The sequence below is a fragment of the Chiloscyllium punctatum genome, chromosome 26, assembly GCF_047496795.1.
Source record: "Chiloscyllium punctatum isolate Juve2018m chromosome 26, sChiPun1.3, whole genome shotgun sequence".
Taxonomy (NCBI): Eukaryota; Metazoa; Chordata; class Chondrichthyes; order Orectolobiformes; family Hemiscylliidae; genus Chiloscyllium; species Chiloscyllium punctatum.
In genome coordinates, this window is record NC_092764.1 from 68,194,032 (window position 1) to 68,219,922 (window position 25,891).

A 25,891-nucleotide genomic window follows, 5' to 3' on the forward strand; every position below is an offset into this window, starting at 1 on the left:
TCCGACCCCCTCCTCATGCCACACTGTCAGTAGAAAGTTTCGTCATCTGAAACAAGGAAACGCAGAACTTGCCTTAACAAGCGCATGCGCCTGTTCGAGATCCATTGGCCTAGGAATATTTTGGTAAACTTGGGTTGTAAATGAATATTTCTGTGAACGGGTCGGAATAAGAGCTGCTGTGCTTGGCACCGGTGCTCACACAGCCCTGATATGCTCTTACTCATCACCCCCCAACATGTAATACTATTGTGTTTATAGTATTTTCTTTTTCAAAAGTCACGTGTGGGAAAGTTTCTGCAAACTTCTCCCCAGATCAAACGCGACAGAGAGGCAGTGAGTCGGATTTATGCTGTTCTCAACTTCAGCGAACCGAGAAAAATGAGGAGACCGCTAATGGAGGATGAGAGAGTTGTCTACACGCAGTTACTGTAATGAAAATTAACAGTTGGTTCCAACCGAGATCGCTCTAACACAAATCCGATCTCAGTACTGTACACCGACAACCTGAATGGTTTTAATAAACAAAGTAAGAAGACTTCCCCATATTTCATTCTTTTTCACGCAGACTAAGCACTGGACAGTTGGTGAACTGGTCTTTGAATCTCACCACTTTCGAGAAAATGGCAAAATGAAAACAGTGGAACGAGCAGGCGGGGTATGCAGGGGTCGAGATGTGCAAGGAAAACAGGAACCCCTGGATTCCATGAACTCCAACAATGTTCAATGATATTACAGTTCCACAGGGAAGTTGTTTTAGTTGAATACTAAGGGTAACTTTATGCAGTAGGTTGCTCATGAACTACACTGTCATTGAATGGAAGTGGAAGGAGTGGGAGTTGTAACAAAAGCTAGATCCTGACAAATAAACTTTTGTTTTATTTTGTGCAAACCTCACGAATCCTGCAAAAGCAAGAGAATCAATGTATTTCTGTCACGGTTTTTAAATAGGAACGAAAAGCAGTGAAGTCCAGTCACGTGTTGTTCACTTGTCATGTGGTATCGCATTGCTTAGCGGTTTAGCTTGTTGTTTACAGCACTGGAACTGAACAGGCCTCATCCACAGTTTATGTTCTACACAAACATCACCCCACCCTGCGTCACAAATCACAATGCGTTAACCTTCTGTTAATATCTGTGCATGTGGTGGATTCTTTGTGAACTATACTGTGATTGATGGAAGTTGGTGATGGTGATTGAGTTGGTGGAAGCTGCAGGTTATGTAACTGTTGCTCGCCTCTGGCAATTGAACGTTAGTTTAGTCTTCAATCTCTAGATTCCTGCAAAAGCAATGGAATAAATGCATTACTGGCATACATTTTAAATGGGAATGCAGAATTTTGAAGACCGTTGTCCAGTTAGATTTTATTTGATCAGACGATTTACTTGGTCAGTCATGTCGCATAGCATTGTTTAGCGGATGATCTTAATCTTTACAGCACGGGAACTCAACAGGACTAAGCCATTTTGTATGCTCCACACCATCATCCTCCCAACTCACTTTACGTCACAAACTACAATGCAATAGTGTTGCATTAAGGGATACCTCGTGACCTGGTCTGGATTTACCTTAAATCCATCCTCACGTCAATCCATTCCTTGTGATGACGTATTCACATTCTTTGCATTCTCTAGGTGCTCTGCTTTCGCCTGAACGTATTTATTATTTTTATTAGCCTCTCTATTTTGTTTATGGCCTCTAACTTCACTGTTGTCCATATGTGCAAATATCTACTGCATGCTCAGTCCGTTAATATTTTGTTTAGATTTAATACAATATATCAAAAGGAATAAGAATGAGACTACCCTATTTGTTCGGATGTTTGCTGATAATCACCACCATTCAATCTTTCTATATTTTCTGCACATTCCATGATTCACATTGTATACCCAAACATGTATCCTTATCTGTCTTGAATAGTTCAGTTTGTGGGGTATTTTCACAATAATTAGATGTGTCAAATGCTTTTGAAACAATCAAAAAAATGGAGCAGGATAGTCCACCTTGCCATTTAGAAGTGTCTTTTATGCTGAGAAAATCATATTCCTCTGAGGTAGAAGCTTCTATAGACCTTACAACACTGTGGGTGGGGTGTGGGTGGGGTGTGGGGTGGGTGGTGGGGGAGGAACAGCTGCTCATTCAGGACCCGGATGAGCAGCTCTTTTTGAGATTAGGTTCCATTCTTACCCAAGAGCAAAAACTTGCACCATCAATTAAGCTGATGAAGACATTTTTGTTTACACTTCAATTATTTCGCCTTGGATTGTACTAATTTTCGGGGAATATAGATTTATGAATTAAATCTTGCTCAATAGAATAGTATTCTGATATCACGAGTGAATCTAAAGAGCATGCAGTGCATGGTCTTGAAACCTGGAATTTCGTTAGTAAAGAAATCAAAATTGAACACAATATACTGAGTGTTGTCTTTCTGGGGCAGTGCACAAATGTATAAAATCTACAATTATTTGCTGTTATTTCTTACTTATAAAATTTAATGCAATCCGATTCTCTGTTTACTTACTGTGTTGGAATTTTTATTCATTGTAATTTGTCTACAGGCTTCCCAGGTTACAGTAAAACGCGATCTTCCCATTACATAACAACTTAAGAAAGTTTTGCTATTCATTCTTAATCATTTCAAAATGGTGTAGCTTCACATTTCACAAAATGTACTCCAGCGATACCATTCTTCCCCAATAATTCAACCTGTCCACTGATTAAAAATATGGATTTAATATTAGAGGTCACTTCATATCAATCATTGATAGAGCTTATGCTATAAATAGCTGCGTCTCTAGGACAAACCCCTGTGATGATGCATTGGTAAATCCCAACCACGAATGAAAATGCAGCCATTTTCTGCTTTCCATTTGTTGAGCAATATCCAATTCATGCTGATAAATAATCTCAAATCTAATGAGTCAAATGATTTACCATATAATAATTTATTATTGGGTGCATTTATGGAAATAGAATAAAATATCACCACAATTAATCTGGCACCATTGTAATCACGTGAATTATAAAATAACCACTAATGCATCCAAAGTAAAGACAAATTTCATTTTTTTTTGTTCCAACCATGACTTCTTGATTTCATAAAAGGCTATGGGAACACTCCTTAATGCACAGCCATTTCCATGCACTTGTCCCAGATCATTCTAAGAATGTCCTCACCATGTATTTGTCCAAATTCCTCTTCAATGTTATTAATGTACCTGCCTCAACCACTTCTACTGTCAGCTCATTCCATATGAGTACCACACTCACTTTTATTCTTTCCCCTCTAAGCGTTAAATGATACCCTCGAGTCTGCGATTCGCCAACCCTGGGAAAAAGGCTGAGCTCATTCACCCGATCCATGTCTCTTTAGATCTTATACACTTAAAAAAGAAACCCTCAGTCTCCTATATTATACAGTAAAAAGTCCGAGTTTGGCCAACCTCTCCCTACAATTCAGACAGTTGAGTCTTGGAAACTACCTTGCAAATTTCTTCTGCACCCTTTCTAGTTTAACAACATCCTTCCTATAACATCGAGACCAAAACTGAACACAATGCGCCAAGTACAACTGGAACATAATTTCCCAACTTTTACACTCAGTGCACTGACTACTGAAGGCCAGTGTGCCAAAAGCCTTTTTCACTGCCCTGTCTACCTGTCTACGTGCAGGGAACCATGCCCCTGATATCCAATGCCACACTGTTCCAGGACAATCTTCAAGGTCTTATCGTTCAACATGAAACTCCTACCTTGATTTGACTTCCCAAAATGCAAGACCTCACACTTATCTATATTAAATCCCATTTGCCATTTCTTGGCCAATTTCCCAACTGATCAAGGTCCTGCTGCAATTTCTGATAACCTTCCTCACTGTGCACGATACTGCCTATGTTAGTGGCATCCACAAACTTACTAATTATATCTTGTACATTCTTGTCCAAATCGTTGATATCAATAACAAATGGTAATGGACCCAGCACCGAACCCTGAGGGACTCCACTAGTCACAGACCTCCAGTCCGACATGCATCCTTCCACAACTACCCTCAGCTTCCCACCATCGAGCTAATTGTGTATCCAATTTGACAGCTCCCCCTGGTTTCCATGCCATGTGACCTTCTAGAGAAACTTACCACGTGAAACCTCATCAAAGGCCTTACGGAAATGTATATTGACGATATCATCCAACCTGCCCTCGTTACTTGCTACTCACTTCATCAAAAATGCTCTATATTTGCAAGGCAGGCTCTCCCACGCGCAAATCTATGTCGTTGATCCTTAATCAAACCCTATTATAGAGTTGTTGAGATGTACAGCATGGAAACAGGCCCTTTGGTCCAACTAGTTCATGCCGACCAGATATCTCAACCCAGTCTACTCCCACCTGCCAGCACCCCACCCCAATCCCTCCAAACGCTTCCTATTCATATACCCATCCAGATGCCTTTTAAATGTTGCAATTGTAGTAGCTTCCACCACTTCCACTGGCAGCTCATTCCATACATGTACCACTCTCTGTGCGAAAACGTAGTCCCTTAGGTCTTTTTTATATCTTTCCGCTCTCACCCTAAACCTATGTCCTCTAGTCATCGACGCCCCACCCCAGTGAAGAGACTTTGTCTATTTATCCTATCCATGCCTTTCATGATTTTCTAAACCTTGATAAGGTCACCCCTCAGACTCCGATGCTCCTGGGAAAACAGCTCCAGCCTATTCAGCCTCTCCCTATAGTTCAAATTCTCCAAGCCTGGCAACATCCTTGCAAATTTTTTCTGAATCTTTCCATGTTTCACAACATCTTTCTGATAGGAAGAAGACCAGAAATGCATGCAATATTACAAAAGTAACCTAACCATTGTCCTGTACAACCGCAACATGACCTACAAATACATGCATATCTTCTCCCTCAGAATCGTTTTAAGAAACGTACCCACCACAGATGTTAGGCTTACTGGTCTGTAGTTCCCCGGTTTTTCTTTGAGGTTCTTCTTGAATAAGGGTATAACATTCAGAACCCTCTAGTCTTCCAGACCTCACCTGTGACTACAGAAGATGTAAACATATCAGCCAGAGATGTAAAAAAAAAGCATTCGGGCTATTTTTTGTTGACACTGCCTTGTGGTTGATCAGAAGCCATGCAGCTCAACAAGCTTAATAATCTCTGCGATTTAGTTACACTGATTCTAAGATTTATTTTTTCACAATGCTTGGAGAATTACTAACGCATCCATTACCAGTCTTTGCCTTTCCAAATGTATGTAATTCCTGTCCTTCAGGATTCCCTCCAATAACATGCCACTACTGATGTCAGGCTGACTGCTGTCTAGTTCCCTGGCTTTTCGTTACCACCTTTCTTAAATAATGGCACCACGTTAGCTTACCTCCAGTCTTGTGGCACCTCACAAGTGACTATTGATGAGCTAAATATCTTAGCAGCTTTTCCAACAATCACTTCCCCAGCTTCCTACAGAGTTCTAGGTACACCTAATCAAGTCCTGGGGATTTATCAACCTTTATTCATTTCCAGACATCCAACACCTGCTCCTCTACAATATGGATATTTTTAAAGAAGTCACCATCTATTTGCCCACATTCTATATCTTCCACAATAAACACTGATGCAAAACATTTGTTGAGTATCTCCCCTTCTCCTGCGGTTCCACACATAGGCTGCTGCAGTTAATTTAAACATTTTGCTTCTAAGATCTGGCGCAAATGCCATAATGGTATGTCATGGGGTTAGCAAGCACGCATGTTGCTTTAGTATTGGTCAGACGCGGGTTCACCTACACCACGACAGATGGTGAAACTGAAGTTTAATCTGAAAAAAAAATTGGAGAAGGAAGGCTGGTATTGTGATGACCTATTAATCATTGTTGTCAAAAATATGCAAAATCTTGCACACTTGTGTCCTCTGGGAAAGAAATTCAAACATACTGTAGCGTCCTCAATGTTTCTCCAGTTTGGATTTGTCACTGGATTCTTTCCTGCCTTTACCTCTCCCAGCTCACATGGTCTTTCCAAAATCATTCCACCCTTTTTTTTGCTGCTCTTTCAACCCAAATAATGACAAATAACTCATTATTTAACTTTCATTCCTAAAACCATTTTGATGTACATTGTATCATCCTCTTTGACCTCTGCACCCCAAACACAACTCCCTTCTCCAACGTTCAAAACTTTCATTGACTCCTCCTTACTTGGAAATATCTCTGAATGCGATATTCTTGTCACTTTCCAAAACTGTGATCACGTTTGCAACAATTTTATGCTGAAGCTTCATTAATCAGAAATGAGGACATCTAGAATATACCTTGAATTTTGAATGAAACAAAATAAAGAAATTCATAAATGTGCTGCTCACCATTGAATATCCTTCCATCTAGGCTCCCACGACCTCTTTGGGATTTTAACAGAGAAAACGACCACACCTACATCTCCATCTGTCTTCAACTGTGCAGTTGAACTCATTTTCATCCACCTTATCGAGTCATTGTATCAGATTCTTCCGGACTGGGTGCTTTACTGCACCCACATGGCTCTACTGGGATAAACTCCCAAACAATTGACCATTGACCACTTCTTTCTCCCTGTTTTACCTCAACAAAGTCATTCAAGGACATGGCATCCACTCCAACTAAAAGATCAGGGCATGCATTTCTATTTGATCACCCCCTCTGTCAAATTTCGTCTTGCCGCTGGGCCACATCCCCACCGTGCTCCCAACTCCCGTAACTGCCACAGGTCGGACAACACTGAACTCAGACAAGGGTTGTCTCAACTAGAAACCTTCCACGTCATGCAAAAATATTTCAAATTCTCTTGGTCACCAATCAGAACTGAGCCATCCTCATCTTGCAACACCTACTTCAGTCCATTCGCCTTAAACAGAACCAATTCATTGAGGTTGTCTCAGACACAGAGTCGATGCCTGAATGCACCAGGGAGTCCCAGATGGTTATAATTTGTCCACCGATTTTCGCTGGCCGTTGCTGTCTTCCTGCTCGAGATCTTCCCCGCCCAAGATGCCTGTGTTCCACGTGCTGTGCTATCTCTCAGCCTTGGGAATCATTTATGCAGGTCTATAAATATTGACACTCACCTAGCGGATAGGAATATGAATGGAAATACCGGGAATTCAAAACAGGCAGCTTCGTTTTCATGATTAATTATTTGATTTTCTTTCGTTAAGTTTCTTACCCATTATTTTACCTCATTTCCTTTTTCAGGACATGAAACATGAACAACTAATGTTTGTGTATATTTCTGGCAGGTGCTGGCGAAACCCCTTTCCCTGTGACTCAAATCCCCGTGTGTCTGACTGCAGTGGAAGGTACAAATGTGTCAATGTATTGCTCCACCCCGTTTTTTGATCGCAAAATATCGGTGGATGTCTCTTGGCGGAAAGACGGGCAGACCAAAACTTTGGACCCAACAGCAGACGCAAGGAAAATAATGTTACCGTTCAAGAAACTATTTTCTGTGTTCCATCTGCTGAATGTGAGCTTCCGGGACTCCGGAATCTATTACTGTAGCGTCAGCGTCTTCGGCAGGAAGACTTCCAATGGGAATGGGACTAAGCTTATCGTACACGGTGAGTGTCACTGAGGAGGAATGAACAACGTTAAATTTGGCAGGTACACCTCGATAATAGATAACAAGAGCAGCAAGGAGTCTGCTTATGGTTTGGTGCCGAAAGGAAGGCTAGTTTGTTTTACAGTTCAAGGAGACCTAGACCGAACTTGTGCTGGTGTACATCAGACTTGCCGTCCGCGGTCAATCAAAGTTAGCCAGGCCGTGTAATGTATTTAATCTTGTTTTATATCGACTATTTAAAAGCAGATAATGTATCCTAAATTATGCTCCACTTGATTTAGATAGCTATCGGAAATGAAGTGCATTAGATTTGTCAATGAGTTCAACGTGGAAAGAAGTGTTTTTCTTTCAAAGGGGTAAATGTCAGGTTTTCAAAATCGATTATCAAATAGGTGCAAGTAATCATAAACGGATACAGATACAGCACGATGTGAGTAATTAAACCGAGAGCAAATAATTATCCTCCAGAAGAGGAACAGGTATTAGGAAAACATTCCAATGCCATCTAAGGTAAAACGAATTATTAAATGCTGTCTCAGAAATGACGTGCTTCCTCACACTGTCGGATTGGAATCTTAAATAAGTAGAAGTGCTCACTCAAAATTTACCTGAGAAGCAGAGAGTATTATTTGGACTGCTTCTATAGTAAACTTGAAACTTACGCTGCTTCCACGTATGATTTTGAGGAGATGTTTACGTTTACTTCGAGGTTAAATTCACAGGGATATATTTATTTTGGTTAATCCCCAATTTTGTTTTTACCTGTTCATAAATATATACATTCCTCATAGTTTGAGTCTCATCTTAAGCCTTGATTTTAAGAATTGGGTAAAGTTTACTGAACACTTTACCTCGTTAAGTTGAAGCAACTAGTCTACCTACATGAAGTCGCAGTATGGAACTATTTATGAACAGTGATTTTTTTTCTGAATAGTGGATAGGTCCTTGAGGCACTTGCTCAAGTCTGCGCAACAGCTTCAAATGTAACTGGCCTGTTTTGTAAAGCAACTCTGCCTAGAAATGGGTAATGGCATCATCCATACCAGATGTTGGCATGGGATTGCAACAGAATTTTGTCAATTGAAAATGAGGTTTGGAAGCATGATGCAAATGATCAATGAGAAAATTGCTCAAAGGTAGAAAACAGAGGGTGGTCATAGAGGGTCGCCTTTCAGACTGGAGGCCTGTGACCAGTGGTGTGCCACAAGGATCGGTGCTGGGTCCACTGCTTTTCGTCATTTACATAAATGACTTGGATGTGAACATAGGAGGTAAAGTGAGTAAGTTAGCAGATGAAATCAAAATTGCAGGTGCCGTGGACAGCAAAGAAGGTTACCTCAGAGAACAACAAGAATTTGATCAGATTGGCCACTGGGCAGAAGAGTGGCAGATGGAGTTTAATTAGACAAATGTGAGGTCCTGCATTTTGGAAAAGCAAATCAGGGTAGAACTTCTACACATAATGGGAACGTCCTGGTAAATGTTGCTGAACAGAGACCTTGCAGTGCAGGTTGATTGGTCAGGCCACATTTGGAATACGGTGTGAAATTCTGATCTCCTTCCTATCGGAAGGATGTTGTGAAACTTGAAAGGGATCAGAAAAGCTTTACAAGGATGTAGCCAGGCTTGGAGGATTTGAGCTATCGGGAGAGGCTGAATAGGCTGGAGTTGATTTCGCTAGAGCGTCAGTGGCTACGGGGTGACCTGATAGAGGTTTATTAAATCATGAGGGGCATGGATAACTTAAATAGGCAAGGTCTGTTCCCTGGAATGCGGGAGTACAGATCCACAGCGGAAAGTTTTAGGGTGAGAGGGGAATAATTTAAAATGGACCTAAGGGGTAACTTTCCACAAGGAGTGTGGTGAGTGTATGGAATAAGCTGCGAGAAGGCTAGTACAAGGCTAGAATGCTAGTGGATGCTTGTATACATACAACAGTTAAAAGCATCTGGGTGAGTGTATGAATAGGAAACGTTGAGAGGGATATGCAATGTTGAAATTCACTCAATATTCGTCGACAGCACCGACAAAGCCCACGGCAGCAGATACATGGCAATATGACCACCTACAACTTCCCGACCAAACCTTTCACCATCCCGACTTTGAAATGTATCACCAGTCCCTGGGTCAAAATTCTGAAACTCCTTTCTTTGCAACATTGTGGGTGCAGGCATACCTCCGTGGGTTGCCGTCGTTCAAGAAAACAGCTTACTACCATCTTCGCAAGACAATTGGAAATAGGAAATAGAATATGAAATCGATAGAAACACCAACATTGCTGGTATACCTTTCCTTGAAAAAAGTTAGCTATTTGGCGTCTTTTGAGGGGCGGGGCCGAGCAAACAAAGGAATTCCTGAATTTAGAATGCTAATTTTTTATTGCAGTTTTTAACAGATGCAGGTGAAGGTTGGATTGATCTCAAATGTAAACGTACCTTCAGACAGATTGGTAGAGGGTGAAATTCCAAGCTCAATAATCAAAATGAGAAAGAAAAAAGAAAGGGAGTGAAAAATAAATTGGATTAAGCTTGTATTTGCGATAGTGTCACGCTAGTGATAGAAACTGAACTCACCATTTTTATCCAACTTCAATCGTCGTTCATTGCAACCAAAATACAAAGACACAACCAGTCCTGGACTTGAGATTGAGGCTTTTGATGGGACCAGTTATAATTAAGTGCAAACTGTGGATTGAGAATGTCTAGTGGATCCATTGAGTAGACTCTGGATTTCTGGTATCCAATTGAACCAGTGATTGTTTAATGGACAATAAACTGAGGGTGTCTGGTGGAACTGGTGATTATTTAGTATGGACACTGAACTAACTGTGACCACTGTTTATTCAATACAGATTCTGAGCTGCGTGTGCAGAGCACGTGCCCCGTTCAACATTTTGTCTGTTTTTGTGCATGGCTTTGTCCACTCCATTTATCTCCACTTTCTATCTGAATAAAAAAGGAGCGGTTTAACAAGCATACATCGATTTCAAGTTTCAGAATTGGAACTTTATTTGTTAACATTATTAGGGAGATTCGAAAAACATTCCCTCCAAAATTCAAAAAACGTCTGCGCCTTCTGACAGGCTGTTCTGTCTTCTGTCCAACCCACACACAACTTCCGATATTGAATGTTATTGTGTTCCAGTGCCACCAACCCCGCTGAAGATAACCCGCCAGTACTCGCCCTTCCTCGCTCTCCTCTGCACAACAGCTGGCTTCTTCCCGGGGCAGTTTGAACTCGTGTGGTATAAAAATTTCTCCGAAATCACGTCTGGCATCAACATCAGCAAAATCCTGAACGAAGAGGGTTTATTTCAAGTTTCCAGCGAGCTCAGTCTTCCGGAGAGGGGCTCAGTCTATACCTGCCAGGTTTCTCACGTCGCACTCAGCGTCCCTGCAAACATCAGTGACAAAATTCTGAATCACGGTAAGGGTCACCGGTGTTCCCTTTTTGATAAACAGAGGAACCTAACATCTGTCATCAATATTAAAATACAAGGGTCCAATCCGTTCCCGGTTGGTTGGCGCTTCAGCCAAAGTTAAAAATAGATTTGAAGTGTTATAATTCTTGATCAAGAGCTTTTGCCCGAAACGTCGATTTTCCTGCTCCTCGGATGCTGCCTGACCTGCTGTGCTTTTCCAGCACCACTCTAATCTGGACTCTGGATTCCAGCGTCTGCAGTCCTTGTTTTTACCCAGTGTTACGAAGCCGTCAGTTCAAAATTTACCACAAACAGCAACCGGCCTGCATTGCATCTGCACTGTGTCCGAGAAACAGAATATCTGTGGCCAGTTCCATCGTCTGATGCGGGGTTTCATCCGCAAAACTGATGCTAAACACTTTCTTGCTCTCGCGCTCAGTCTGTCTTTCTCTCTCTCTTTCTGTCTCTCCCATTCACTCTTGGTCTTATTGGAAAACTCAAAGTTATTCTTTCTTTCTATATTCACCTCCCACTTTCTTGTCCTCCTTATATCCGTCACCGTAATGCGTCCAACATCTGGCGTCACTCGCTCTCCATTCACTTCCTGGGGATTCCGTGTTTACCTCCTTGGTACGCACCTCAGTTGGTCTGGTCGCTCATTTCTGTTTTTGAAGGCCGTAGGATCAATTCCCCTTCCGATCCCATGCACAATGGTTTGGCAGAGGCCCGCAGTGCCGAGACAGTATTGCTCAGTTGAAGGTGCGGTCTTTCTGGGGCTAAAGTGGGTACTGTAGATGCTGGAGATTAGAGTCAAGATTAAAGTGGTGCTGGAAATACACAGCAGGTCAGGCAGCATCCGAGGAGGAGGAAAATCTGCTTGAACCGATTGTCCTTTAATGTAGGAGCAAAAGATCCAGCGCGCCATTTTGCAGAACAGCAAGTAAGCCCTGCGTGAATACTTCTCCCCCGAAATCCACATCACAGAATCAGATGGTCTGATCACTATCACATTGGCCTTTCAAAAACAGTGTCCAAAATGGATGCTACAATATATATGTTACAACAGCGACACTACTACAAAGAAATGGACAACAAAGAAGTGGAGAACAAATGCTGCCTCAACCACCGATACCCACACCCCATGAGCCAAAAGTGGAAACCGATGCATTCATCCAGTCTTTTGGCACATGTTCCATCGACAAGATTCCGCTTGGCAGACTTGTTAGTAAAAATAGATCACGTGGGATTCGGGGAGAGCTCGACAATTGGATACAAAATTGGTTTGACGGGAGGAGACAGGGTGGTGGTAGAAAGTTGCTTTCCGGATTCCAGTCTTGTGACCAGTGGTGTCCCGCATGGATCAGGGCTGGGTCCAGTGCTTCTTATTTATCTAAATGATTGGGATAAGAATATAGGAAGCATGGTTCGTGAATGATGGGCACCGGGTCAATTCTTTAGCCTCCTTGAATGACGTGTGGAACGAGGTAGAGATCTTTACACCTGGTAAATACGGGCTAATTCGCGAAAGGAATAATAAACAATGCTGTATATTCATTAAGTCAAATATGGTCATTAATCTGAACACATGCTGGTGTTTTCGAAATGGATAGGCGTTTTGTGGTTCAATTAGTTGGTCGATACAGGGACAACGGAGCCTCGCGTTCGGTGGTAAGCAGCAGGAATGTGGCAGAGACGGCTTTAATGTAAGTGTAGTCTGTTACTTGGAGTTGCCGAATACGTTGTATCATCTGCTTTTAAAAATGCTAACATTCCATTTTCTCTGTGCCCTATAGGTAACCAAGACCGTACTTTCTCCTACGCCTTAGTCTTTGGTTGTGCAGCAGGCGGGATTATGATTTTAGTTCTGGGAATTGTCTTCAAGGGATGCAAATTAGACAGAACAACTGGTAAAACGTGATTTTTTCCAGATTCTGTACTGGACTTTCATCTCTTGTTACATTTCACTTGCTGCATTAGGAGAGAAAGGGGACGGGCAGTCTGGGATGAAATTTCCAAGAGCAGTGCGCACAATGTGCAACTCATCTCATCCAGATATACAGCAGAATGTTAGCGTTCGGCGAGCCTGCTCACTTTGCTTCAATGGTGGTTAATTTCTTGCGGACATGTGGTACATTGTGAAAATGATCATGTGTGTAATGCCATTTGGTTCTCTGACAGGCAACGCGATTGCTGAAGACATGAACAGCCAATTTGAGGAACAGGTCAGTTTCTATTTATGACAATGAGAACGAAACTGTGAGTGGGATGTTGTCTACATACGGGTAATTTATATCCATACTGTCGGAATCTCAGACGTACTCCTTCGACGGCACGCATATCGAGTTCACGGTGTCCCCAGTCCATCACTGCAATATGAACACGAGACAGTGATCCATTGGGACAATGATGTCGAGTCTAGACGAGCCCGCAGCTCTCTAAGACAGTTTAAATGTTTGCGTTTTGATAGGATCAGTTGGCCTGCTCTTCAGTCAGGAGCAGAGGCACAGCTCGATTTGTGATTACCCGTTATTCCCATCCCCAAATCTCTGACCGTGTTTGTGAGAGTTGACTGCCCTGGTCGGGATTCTGGCCTGCACCTGGCTTTAGACTCCGAGCAAAGAACGGGATAATCTGAAACCAGCAAATTCAGAACTGACGCTACCTACTCAGCATTGCGTGCACCAGTTCGAGTCCACTCGGCCAGAATAATTTCTGTTAACTTCGGTTGTGAATGAATGTTACAATGAACGGGTGGGAAGCAAGAGCTGCAGTCCTTACCATGGCTTTCGTATCATCGGTGTTATTTACAACTCTAACCTGCACGAACTGGCAACAACCAATCTGTTATGCTATTGACTGCAACATTTTTTTTAAACTTGGTGGCTAATATTTCTGCAAAACCTTCCTCAGATCAATCGGGACAGAGAAGCAGTGAGTCCGATTTATGCTGCTCTCCACTTCAGCGGAGAGAGGAAACCTGCAAAACTGCTAACGGAGCAAGAGAGCTTCGTGTATGCGCAGGTACTGTCGTGAAAATTAACCATCTGTTTTCCGATTGGGACCGCTCTAACACACGTCTGACTTTAGTCATGTATGATTTGGAGAGGCCGGTGTTGGATTGGATTGGTGTGTACACAGTTAAAAATCGCACAACACCAGGTTATAGTCCAACAAGTTTAATTGGAAGCACTAGCTTTCTGAGCGACGCTCCTTCATCAAGTGGCTGTGGAGTACACAATTGTAAGACACAGAATTTATACCAAACGTTTATAGTGTGATGTAACTGAAATCACACATTGCAAAATACTTTGTTTGATAAGTCTCTCATCTTTTATTATGACAATGTTAGTTTCAAATCTTTCATATGTAAATCACAAAACTTTGTTTTAAAGTTACATTCTCAGGTTAACTAACAATTGGTGTCAGCCCAGATTGGTGTTTCAGTTACATTACACTGTAAACTTTTAATATTAATTCTGTGTCTTACAATTGTGTCCTCCACAACCACCTGATGAAGGAGCGTCACTCCGAAAGCTAGTGCTTCCAATTCAGCCTGCTGGACTATAACCTGGTGTTGTGTGATTTTTAACTTAGTAATGTACACCGACAGCCTGAATAATTTTATTGAAGTGGGTAGCAGAAACTACTTACATTTCATTGTTTTATTACACAGACAAAGCACCAGACAGATGGCGAACTGACCTACGCGTCTTTGAATTTCACCGCTTCCGAGAAAATGGCAAGAAAACCGAAGAAACAGCAGGCGGAGTATGCAGAGGTCAAAATAAACCAGGGAAGCGGAAACTCCTGGATTCCATGAACTCCAATAATGTTCAGTGATATTACAGTTGCAGAAGAGTTGCTTTTGTTTTGTTTATTTGAAAATGACAACAAACTAGAGGTGATGGGTTGATTGTGAATGATACTTTAATCGATGTGGATTCTAACTGCTGAACCTTTGTTTATCCTTGAAATTCTTCTATTCCTGTAAAAGCAATGGAATAAATCCATTATTGTCATTGAGTTAAATGGGACTGAAGAAAATATTGAATAATTGAATCTCTACAGTGTGAAAGCAGGCCTTCCAGTCCATCGAGTCCACACTGAAATGCATCCCACCCAATCCCTGTAAACCTGCTTTTCCGATTGCCAATCCACCTACCCTGCACAGGAGGAGACCGGAGCACGGGGCGGAAACCCACGCAGACATGGGGAGGATGTGCAAACTCCACACAAATAATAACTGAGGGTGAAATCCAGCCCTGGTTCCTGGCGTTGTGATCCCGCAGTCTTCCCCCTTGCTTAGTCAAATTGTAGTCACAGTTGAAAATCATACGACACAAGGTTATAGTCCAACGTGATTATGTGAAAGTACAAGCCTTCGGAGCACTGTTCCTTGTTGGACTCTAATCTAGTGTCGTGTGATTTTCAAATTTGTCCACCTCTGTCCAACACCGGCATCTTCACATCAAAATATAGTGAATCAGACTATCTAATTATGAGATAGTATTGCTGAGCAATCTATACTAATACCTACATAGGAACTGAACAGGTCAAGGCCGCACTTGATGTTCTGGACGAATTTCCACGATCCTACCCTATTTCACAAAACCCAATGCAATAGCTTTCTGTTTTTGTCTCCCTCATGAACTTGTCCAGGTTCCTCCTAAATCCATTCTCAAGTCCATTCATTCTTTGTGACGGCAAATAACACATTCTAAACCTTTCCCGGGTGTTTTATTTCCTCCAAACCTTGTTTCTAATTAGAGACATATTTTTGTTTCCAACTTCTATTTCCCACACCGCCCATAAATGTAAATATCTCCTTTAAGACAACTCAATTAATACATTGTACAAACGTAATGACATCTATTTTAAGGACTAAGAGCAGAGTCGGTCATTCATTGTAACCTTTGATGATAATTACCTCAGACACTCTCCGTATAAGTCATGATTACCTGAATGCCCATAAAAGAATGCATGTCTGTCTTGAATAGACAAAATAACGTTTCTTTCACTTTTAATGATAGCCAGACGTCTTAGATAATTTATAAACAAACAAAGATATTTCGCAGGTTGGTCGAGATAGCAATGCAGGAGCAATTCCCATGCTGAACTATACACATTCTTGTTAGGTTGAGGAGTCCAAAGATCTACAACACCTTGAGGGAAGGAACTTCCCCTCATCTGATCAGTCCCTTTTTGTGAAGAAGTGCTTTTGGCCATAGTTAAGAGCAATTATTTCCTACATTAACGCCGCTAAGATTATGATTTGATCATTTTTTACATCTTCCAATGAGATAGCATCTGGTTAAAGTTATTTAACGCTGTTATAAAGTAAACCTTGCTGCACAGAAGAATTCTCTGAAACCATGCGTGAATCTGAAAAACATTTGGTGTATTTGTTGTCATTTTCAAAACAAGGGTATGCTTTCTTTAGTAAAGAAATCAAAATTGAAACCAATACAATGAATGCCATCTTATTGAAGCACTGCACAATTGTGTAAAATCTCTTTAAATTGTATATTATAATTCGTGTCTAATCAGAGCAGACTCGTGATCAGATTCCCTGATTCCTTACTGTATTGGAATGATTATTTGTTCTGGTTCCTCATTAAGTCTCCTAAACTACCGTGAAACAAATTTCTCCAGGCCTTCAGCATTATATACATTTTCGGTACTCATTTTAATCACTTCAAAAGATATAACTTCACACTTCACAAACTGTGCTCTAGCTATTGCGTGCTTCCTCGATCAATCGACCTGTCGTTTGACTGAAAACACGGATTGAAAACGAGTAATCGCTCAGAGTCATAGAATCATAATATCATAATATAGAGCTTAGAGTCACTCCGAGTCGTTAAGTACACCACGGAAACGGTCCAATTTGTCCAAACCGACCAGGAATTATACATTAATCAAGTCCCATTAGCCAGAATTTTGCCCATATCCCTTTAACCCCTACCGATCCATACACCTACCCAGGTGCCTTTTAAATGTTGTAATTGTACCAATCTCCACCACTTCCTCTGGAAGCTCATTCCATACACGCGCCACCCTCTGCGTGAATAAGTTGCCCCTTAGGTCCCTTTTAAATAGTTCCCTTCGCACCGTAATCCTACGCCCTCTAGTTTTAGACTCCCCCACTCTGGGGAAAAGAGCTTGTCTATTTACACTCTCCATGACCCTCATGATTTTATAAACCTCTATGAGGTCACCCATCAGCTTCGGACACCTCAGTGAAAATAGCTGCAGCCTGTTCAACCTTTCTCTCTCGCTCAAAACTTCAAACACTGGTAACATTCATGTCATTGTTTTCTTGCCCCTTTCAAGTTTCACAACATCCAAACCAACGTCCTGTCCGGCCGCAACACGACCACCCAACTCTTACGTGCAATGCATTGACCAATAAAGGCAAGTGTATCAAAAGTCTTCTCCCCTATCCTGTCTACCTGCGACTGCACTCCAAGGACGCTTTGTTCAGTATCTCTCCCCAGAACCTTTCCATTAAGTGTAAAACCCCTCCGCTGATTTGCCTTCCCAAAAGACAGCACAGCAGGGCAGTACGATGGTTCAGTGGTTAGCACTGTTATTTCACGGTGTCAGCGATCCGCCTTCGACACCCTGCTTCGGGTGACTTTGTGGAGTTTGCACATTCTATGCGCGAGTTTCTTCCGGTCATTCCGTTTCCCCCCACAATCCAAATATATACACGTTAGGTGAATTGGCAATGTCAAATTGTGCTCAGCGTGCAGGTTAAATGAACTAGTCTGGGGAATGGGTATGGGTTTGTTGGGCCGAATAGCCTCTTCCTACACTGTAGGGATTCTATATAATATAGTTTTATTGGTTATTGGGCAATGTTAGCAGCTTTTCACAGTGCATGGTGGCTCCGTGGTTGGCACTGCTGCCTCACTGTGTTAGGGTCCTGCGTTCGATTCCTGCCTCGGTCAACTGCCTGTGTGGAGTTTGCATATTCTCCCCGTGTCTGCGTGAGTTTCCTCCGGGTGGTCCGGTTTGCTCCCACAATCCAAAGATGTGCGGGTCAGATGAATTGGCCATGCTAAATTGGCCATAATGTTAGGTGCATTAGTCAGGGTTAAATATAGGGTAGGGGAATAGGTTTGGGTGAGTTACACTTCGGAGGGTGTGTGGGACTTGTTGGGCTGAAGGGCCTGTTTCCATACTGTAGGGCATCTGAACTAATCACATTTGTCTAACTTCATATCGGTGACAGATACAGATTGTAGATTGCTGCGTCTCAAACACAAATCCTTGTGACCCTGCACTGGAAAATGCTTGATCTTCCCATCCCACAAAATAAAAACCTTTGACCTTTCCAATTTCTACCTGATTGCCAATGTTCAATGTATGCTAATATATTATCTCAAATCTCATGAGTCAGATTATGTCTAATAACCTTTCCTGTCAAACCTAAACGCATTCTTTTTTTCTCTTAATGTAACCAGTACTTCCCTCTCATCTGTCCTAACAATTGTGTCGTCAAGAAATGTCGTGGTATTACACACTATAATTTTTCACACAATAATCCCCTTTGATTCTGCCTAATCATATTATGCTTTTCCCAAACGTCTGGTTAAAACGAACCGGAGTGCTGCAAATGATGGAAATCTACAATAAAACCAGAAGCTCCTGGAGAATTGCAAAGAGTCCTGTAAAGTCTGTAATGAAATCAGGTGCTGAGTGAAAAAAGCAGATAACAGGTAGTAGATTGATGGGAGATTATTTGCTTTATCATACTGTTCGCAGACATGGACACACCTCGATTCTTTTCTGCATTTTTGCACAGATGCCTGGGTTGTGGTTATACAGAACAGCTTGGCTAGGGTTACGGCAAATTCTGGAGCAGAAGTCTGCTGTCACAGTGTATTGGCAGCCTCCGGTCTCTACAAATGTTTAATGATTGCACATGAAGTGTATTGGATTGCCTGAAGACGGACATTTGTAATACTGTGGAGCGCCGGAGAAGATCAAGATGGATCATACAGTTGGCTCTTCTGGCTGAAACCTTTTTGCAAATATGTAAGCATTTTGGTTTCACTGATTTGCTGGGCCCCCGTTTATTAAGGATGACTTTGAGGACAAGGGTGCAAAATATACTCTGGGCGAGGAACTTGAGTGATTGTTTCTGTGAACGGGTCGGGATAAGAGCTGATGTGCTTTGCACCGGTGATCACACAGCCCTGGTATGCACTAACTGATCACCCCCAACATGTTATATTTTTGCGTTTCCAACACATTTTCTTTCAAAATTCACATGTGGCGAAAGTTTCGGCAAACTTCTCCTCAGATCAAACGCGACAGAGAGACAGTGAGTCCGATTTATGCTGTTCTCAGCGAACCAAGAAAAACCGGGAAACCGTTAACGAAGCAAGAGTTGCCTATGCGCAGGTACTGTGTTGAAAATTAATAATTCCAACCGGGATCACTCTAATATAAATCCGATCTCAGGAATGTACACCGACAAATTGAATGATTTTATTCAACAGATTAAGAAGACTTCATCATAATTCATTCTGTCTCACGCAGACGAAGCACTGGACAGTTGGTGAACTGATGTATGCGTCTTTGAATCTCACCACCTTCGAGAAAATATCAAAACGAAAACAGAAGAAAGAGCCGGCGGAGTATGCAGGGGTCGAGATGTGCAAGGGAAGCGGGAACCCCTGGATTCCATGAACTTCAACAATGTTCAATGATATTACAGTTACACAGGGAAGTTGTTTTAGTTGAATACTAAGGGTAACTTTATGCGTTGCTCATGAACTACACTTCATTGAATGGAAGTGGAAGGAGTGGGAGTTGTAACAAAAGCTAGATCCTGACAAATAAACTTTTGCTTTATTTTGTGCAAACCTCACGAATCCTGCAAAAGCACGAGAATCAATGTATTTCTGTCACGGTTTTTAAATGGGAGCGAAAAGCAGTGAAGACCACTGTCCAATCACGTGTTGTTCACTTGTCATGTGGTATCGCATTACTTAGCGGTTTATCTTGTTGTTTACAGCACTGGAACTGAACAGGCCTCAGCCACAGTTTATGTTCTACACAAACATCACCCCACCCTGCGTCACAAATCACAATGCGTTAACCTTCTATTAATATCTGTGCAGGTAGTGGGTTCTTTGTGAACTATAGTGTGATTGATGGAAATTGCTGATGGTGATTGAATTGGTGGAAGGTACAGGTTATGTAACTGTTGCTTGCCTCTGGCAATTGAACGTTAGTTTAGTCTTCAATCTCTAGATTCCTGCAAAAGCAATGGAATAAATGCATTACTGGCATACATTTTAAATGGGAATGCAGAATATTGAAGACCGTTGTCCAGTAAGATTTTATTTGATCAGACGATTTACTTGGTCAGTCATGTCGTATAGCATTGCTTAGCAGATGATCTTAATCTTTACAGCACGGGAACTCAACAGGACTAAGCCATTTTGTATTCTCCACACCATCATCCTCCCAACTCACCTTACTTCACAAACTACAATGCAATAGTGTTGTATTAAGGGATACCTCGTGACCTGGTCTGGATTTACCTTAATTTCATCCTCACGTCAATCCATTCCTTGTGATGATGTATTACACATCCTACACATTCTCTGGGTGTTCTGCTTTCGCCTGAACGTATTTATTATTTTTATTAGCCTCTATTTTTTGTTTATGGCCTCTAACTTCACTGTTGTCCATATGTGCAAATACCTACTGCGTGCCCAGTCCGTTAATATTTGATTTAGATTTAATACAATATATCAAAAGGAATAAGAATGAGACTACCCTATTTGTTCGGATGTTTGCTGATAATCACCTCCTTTCCATCTTTCTATATTTTCTGCACATTCCATGATTCACATAGTATACCCAAGCATGTATCCTTATCTGTCTTGAATAGTTCAATTGGTGGGGTATTTTCACAATAATTAGATGTGTCAAATGCTTTTGAAACAATCAAAAAAATGGAGCACGATAGTCCACCTTGCCATTTAGAAGTGTCTTCTACGCTGAGAAAATCATATTCCTCTGAGGTAGAAGCTTCTATGGACCTTACAACACTGTGGGTGGGGGGTGGGGTGTGGGGTGTGGGGTGGGGGAGGAACAGCTGCTCATTCAGGACCCGGATGAGCAGCTCCTTTAGAGATCAGGTTCCATTCTTACCTAAGAGCAAAAACTTGCAACATCAATTAAGCTGATGAAGACATTTTTTGTTTACACTTCAATTATTTCGCCTTGGATTATACTAATTTCCGGGGAATATAGATTTATGAATTAAATCTTGCTCAATAGAATAGTATTCTGATATCGCGAGTGAATCTAAAGAGCATGCAGTACATGGTCTTGAAACCAGGAATTTCGTTCGTAAAGAAATCAAAATTGAACACAATATACTGAGTGTTGTCTTTCTGGGGCAGTGCACAAATGTATAAAATCTACAATTATTTGCTGTTATTTCTGACTAATAAAATTTAATGCAATCCGATTCTCTGTTTACTTACAGTGTAAGAATTTTTATTCATTGTAATTTGTCTACTGGCTTCCCAGGTTACAGTAAAACGCGATCTTCCCATTACATAACAACTTAAGAAAGTTTTGCTATTCATTCTTAATCATTTCAAAATGGTGTAGCTTCACATTTCACAAAATGTACTCCAGCGATACCGTGCTTCCCCAATAATTCAACCTGTCCACTGATTGAAAATATGGATTCAATATTAGAGGTCACTTCATATCAATCATTGATAGAGCTTATACTGTAAATAGCTGCGTCTCGAGCACAAACCCCTGTGATGATGCATTGGTAAATCCCAACCACGAATGAAAATACATCAATTTTCTGCTTTCCATTTGTTGAGCAATATCCAATTCATGATGATAAATAATCTCAAATCTAATGAGTCAAATGATTTACCATATCATAATTTATTATTGGGTGCATTTATGGAAATAGAATAAAATATCACCACAATTAATCTGGCACCATTGTAATCACGTGAATTATAAAATAAGTACTATTGCATCCAAAGTAAAGACAAATTTCTTTTTTTTTGTCCAACCATGACTTCTTGATTTCATAAAAGGCTAAGGGAACACTCCTTAATGCACAGCCATTTCCATGCACTTGGCCCAGATCTTTCTAAGAATGTCCTCACCATGTATTTGTCGAAATGCCTCTTTAATGTTATTAATGTACCTGCCTCAACCACTTCTGCTGTCAGCTCATTCCATATGAGTACCACACTCACTTTTATTCTTTCCCCTCTAAGCGTTAAATGATACCCTCGAGTCTGCGATTCGCCAACCCTGGGAAAAAGGCTGAGCTCATTCACCCTATCCATGTCACTTTATATCTTATACACTTAAAAAAAACCCTCAGTCTCCTATGTTATAAAGTAAAAAGTCCGAGCTTGGCCAACCTCTCCCTACAATTCAGACAGTTGAGTCTTGAAAACTACCTTGCAAATTTCTTCTGCACCCTTCCTTGTTTAACAACATCCTTCCTATAACAACGTGACCAAAACTGAACACAATATGCCAAGTACAACTGGAACATAATTTCCCAACTTTTATACTCAATGCACTGACTAATGAAGGCCAGTGTGCCAAAAGCCTTTTTCACTGCCCTGTCTACCTGTCTCCTTGCAGGGAACCATGCCCCTGGTCTCCAAGGCCGCACTGTTCCAGGACAATCTTTAAGGTCTTATCGTTCAACATGAAACTCCTACCTTGATTTGACTTCCCAAAATGCAAGACCTCACACTTATCTATATTAAATCCCATTTGCCATTTCTTGGCCAATTTCCCAACTGATCAAGATCCTGCTGCAATTTCTGATAACCTTCCTCATTGTGCACGATACTGCCTATGTTAGTGGCATCCACAAACTTACTAATTATATATTGTACATTCTTGTCCAAATCGTTGATATCAATAACAAATGGTAATGGACCCAGCACCGAACCCTGAGGGACTCCACTAGTCACAGACCTCCAGTCCGACACGCATCCTTCCACAACTACCCTCAGCTTCCTACCATTCAGCTCATTGTGTATCCAATTTGACAGCTCCCCCTGGTTTCCATGCCATGTGACCTTCTAGAGAAACTTATCACGTGAAACCTCATCAAAGGCCTTACGGGAATGTATATTGATTATGTCATCCAACCTGCCCTCGTTACTTGCTGGTCACTTCATCAAAAAAGCTCTATATGTGCAAGGCAGGCTCTCCCACGCACAAATCTATGTCGATGATCCCTAATCAAACCCTGTCATAGAGTCGTTGAAATGTACAGCATGGAAACAGGCCCTTTGGTCCAACTAGTTCATGCCGACCAGATGTCCCAACCCAGTCTACTCCCACCTGCCAGCACCCCACCCCAATCCCTCCAAACGTTTCCTATTCTTATACCCATCCAGATGTCTGTTAAATGTTGCAATTGTACTAGCTTCCACCACTTCCACTGGCAGCTCATTCCATACATGTACCACCCTCTGTGCGAAAACATTGCCCCTTAGGTCTTTTTTATATCTTTCCCCTCTCACCCTAAACCTATGTCCTCTAGTCCTCGACGCCCCACCCCAGCGAAGAGACTTTGTCTATTTATCCTATCCATGCCTTTCATGATTTTCTAAACCTTGATAAGGTCACCCCTCAGCCTCCGATGCTCCAGAGAAAACAGCTCCAGCCTATTCAGCCTCTCCCTATAGCTCAAATTCTCCAAGCCTGGCAACATCCTTGCAAATCTTTTCTGAACCTTTCCATGTTTCACAACATCTTACTGATAGGAAGAAGACCACAATTGCATGCGATATTACAAAAGTGACCTAACCAATGTCCTGTACAACCGCAACATGACCGACAAATGCATGCTTATCTTATCCCTCAGAATCGTTTTAAGAAACGGACCCACCACAGATGTTAGGCTTACCGTTTTTAATTTGAGGTCCTTCTGGAATAAGGGCATAACATTCACAATCCTGTAGTCTTCCAGACCTCACCTGCGACTACAGAATTTGCAAACATATCAGCCAGAGATGTAAAAAAAAGCATTCTGGCTATTTTTTTCTTGACACTGCCTTGTGGTTGATCAGACGGCATGCAGCTCAACAAGCTTAATAATCTCTGCGATTTCGTTACACTGATTCTAAGATTTATTTTTTTCACAATGCTTGTAGAATTATTAACGCATCCATTACCAGTCTTTGCCTTTCCAAATGTATGTAATTCCTGTCCTTCAGGATTCCCTCCAATAACATGCCACTACTGATGTCAGGCTGACTGCTGTCTAGTTCCCTGGCTTTTCGTTACCACCTTTCTTAAATAGTGGCACCACGTTAGCTTACCTCCAGTCTTGTGGCACCTCACCAGTGACTATTGATGAGCTAAATATCTTAGCAGCTTTTCCAACAATCACTTCCCCAGCTTCCCACAGAGTTCTACGTATACCTGATCATGTCCTGGGGATTTATCAACCTTTATTCATTTCCAGACAGCCAACACCTGCTCCTCTGCAATGTGGACATTTTTAAAGATGTCACCATCTATTTGCCCACATTCTATATCTTCCACAATAAACACTGATGCAAAACATTTGTTGAGTATCTCCCTATCTCCTGCGGTTCCACACATAGGCTGCTGCAGTTAATTTAAACGTTTTGCTTCTAAGATCTGGCGCAAGTGCCATAATGGTATGTCATGGGGTTAGCAAGCACGCATGTTGCTTTAGTATTGGTCCGACACGGGGTCACCTACACCACGACAGATGGTGAAACTGAAGTTTAATCTGAAAAAGAAATTGGAGAATGAAGGCTGGTATAGTGATGACCTTTTAATCATTGTTGTCAAAAATATGCAAAGTCTTGGATACTTGTGTCCTCTGGGAAAGAAATTCAAACATATTGCAGCGTCCTCAATGTTTCTCCAGTTTGGATTTGTCACTGGATTCTTTCCTGCCTTTATCTCTCCCAGCTCACATGGTCTTTCCAAAATTATTCCACCCTTTTCTTTTCCTGCTCTTTCAACCCTAATAATGACAAATAACTCATTATTTAACTTTCATTCCTAAAACCATTTTGATGTACATTATATCATCCTCTTTGACCTCTGCACCCCAAACACAACTCCCTTCTCCAACGTTCAAAACTTTCATTGACTCCTCCTTACTTGGAAATATCTCTGAATGCGATATTCTTGTCACTTTCCAAAACTGTGATCACGTTTGCAACAATTTTATGCTGAAACTTCATTAATCAGAAATGAATACATCAGAATATACCTTGAATTTTGAATGAAACAAAATAAAGAAATTCACAAATGTGCTGCTGACCATTGAATTCCTTCCATCTAGGCTCCCATGACCTCTTTGGGATTTTAACAGAGAAAAAGACCACACCTACATCTCCATCTGTCTTCAACTGTGCAGTTGAAATCGATAGGTCCGACTCATTTTCATCCACCTTATCTAGTCATTGTATCAGATTCTTCCGGACTGGGTGCTTTACTGCACCCACATGGCTATACTGGGATAAACTCCCAAACAATTGACCATTGACCACTACCTCAACAAAGTCATTCAAGGTCAAGGCATCCGCTCCAACTGAATGATCAGGGCTTCCATTTCTATTTGATCACCCCCTCTGTCAAATTTCGTCTTGCCGCTGGGCCACATCCTCACCGTGCTCCCAACTCCCGTAACTGCCACAGGTCGGACAACATTGAACTCAGACAAGGGTTGTCTCAACTAGAAACCTTCCACGTCATGCAAAAATATTTCAAATTCTCTTGGTCACCAATCAGATCTGAGCCATCCTCATCTTGCAACACCTACTTCCGTCTATTCGCCTTAAACAGAGCCAA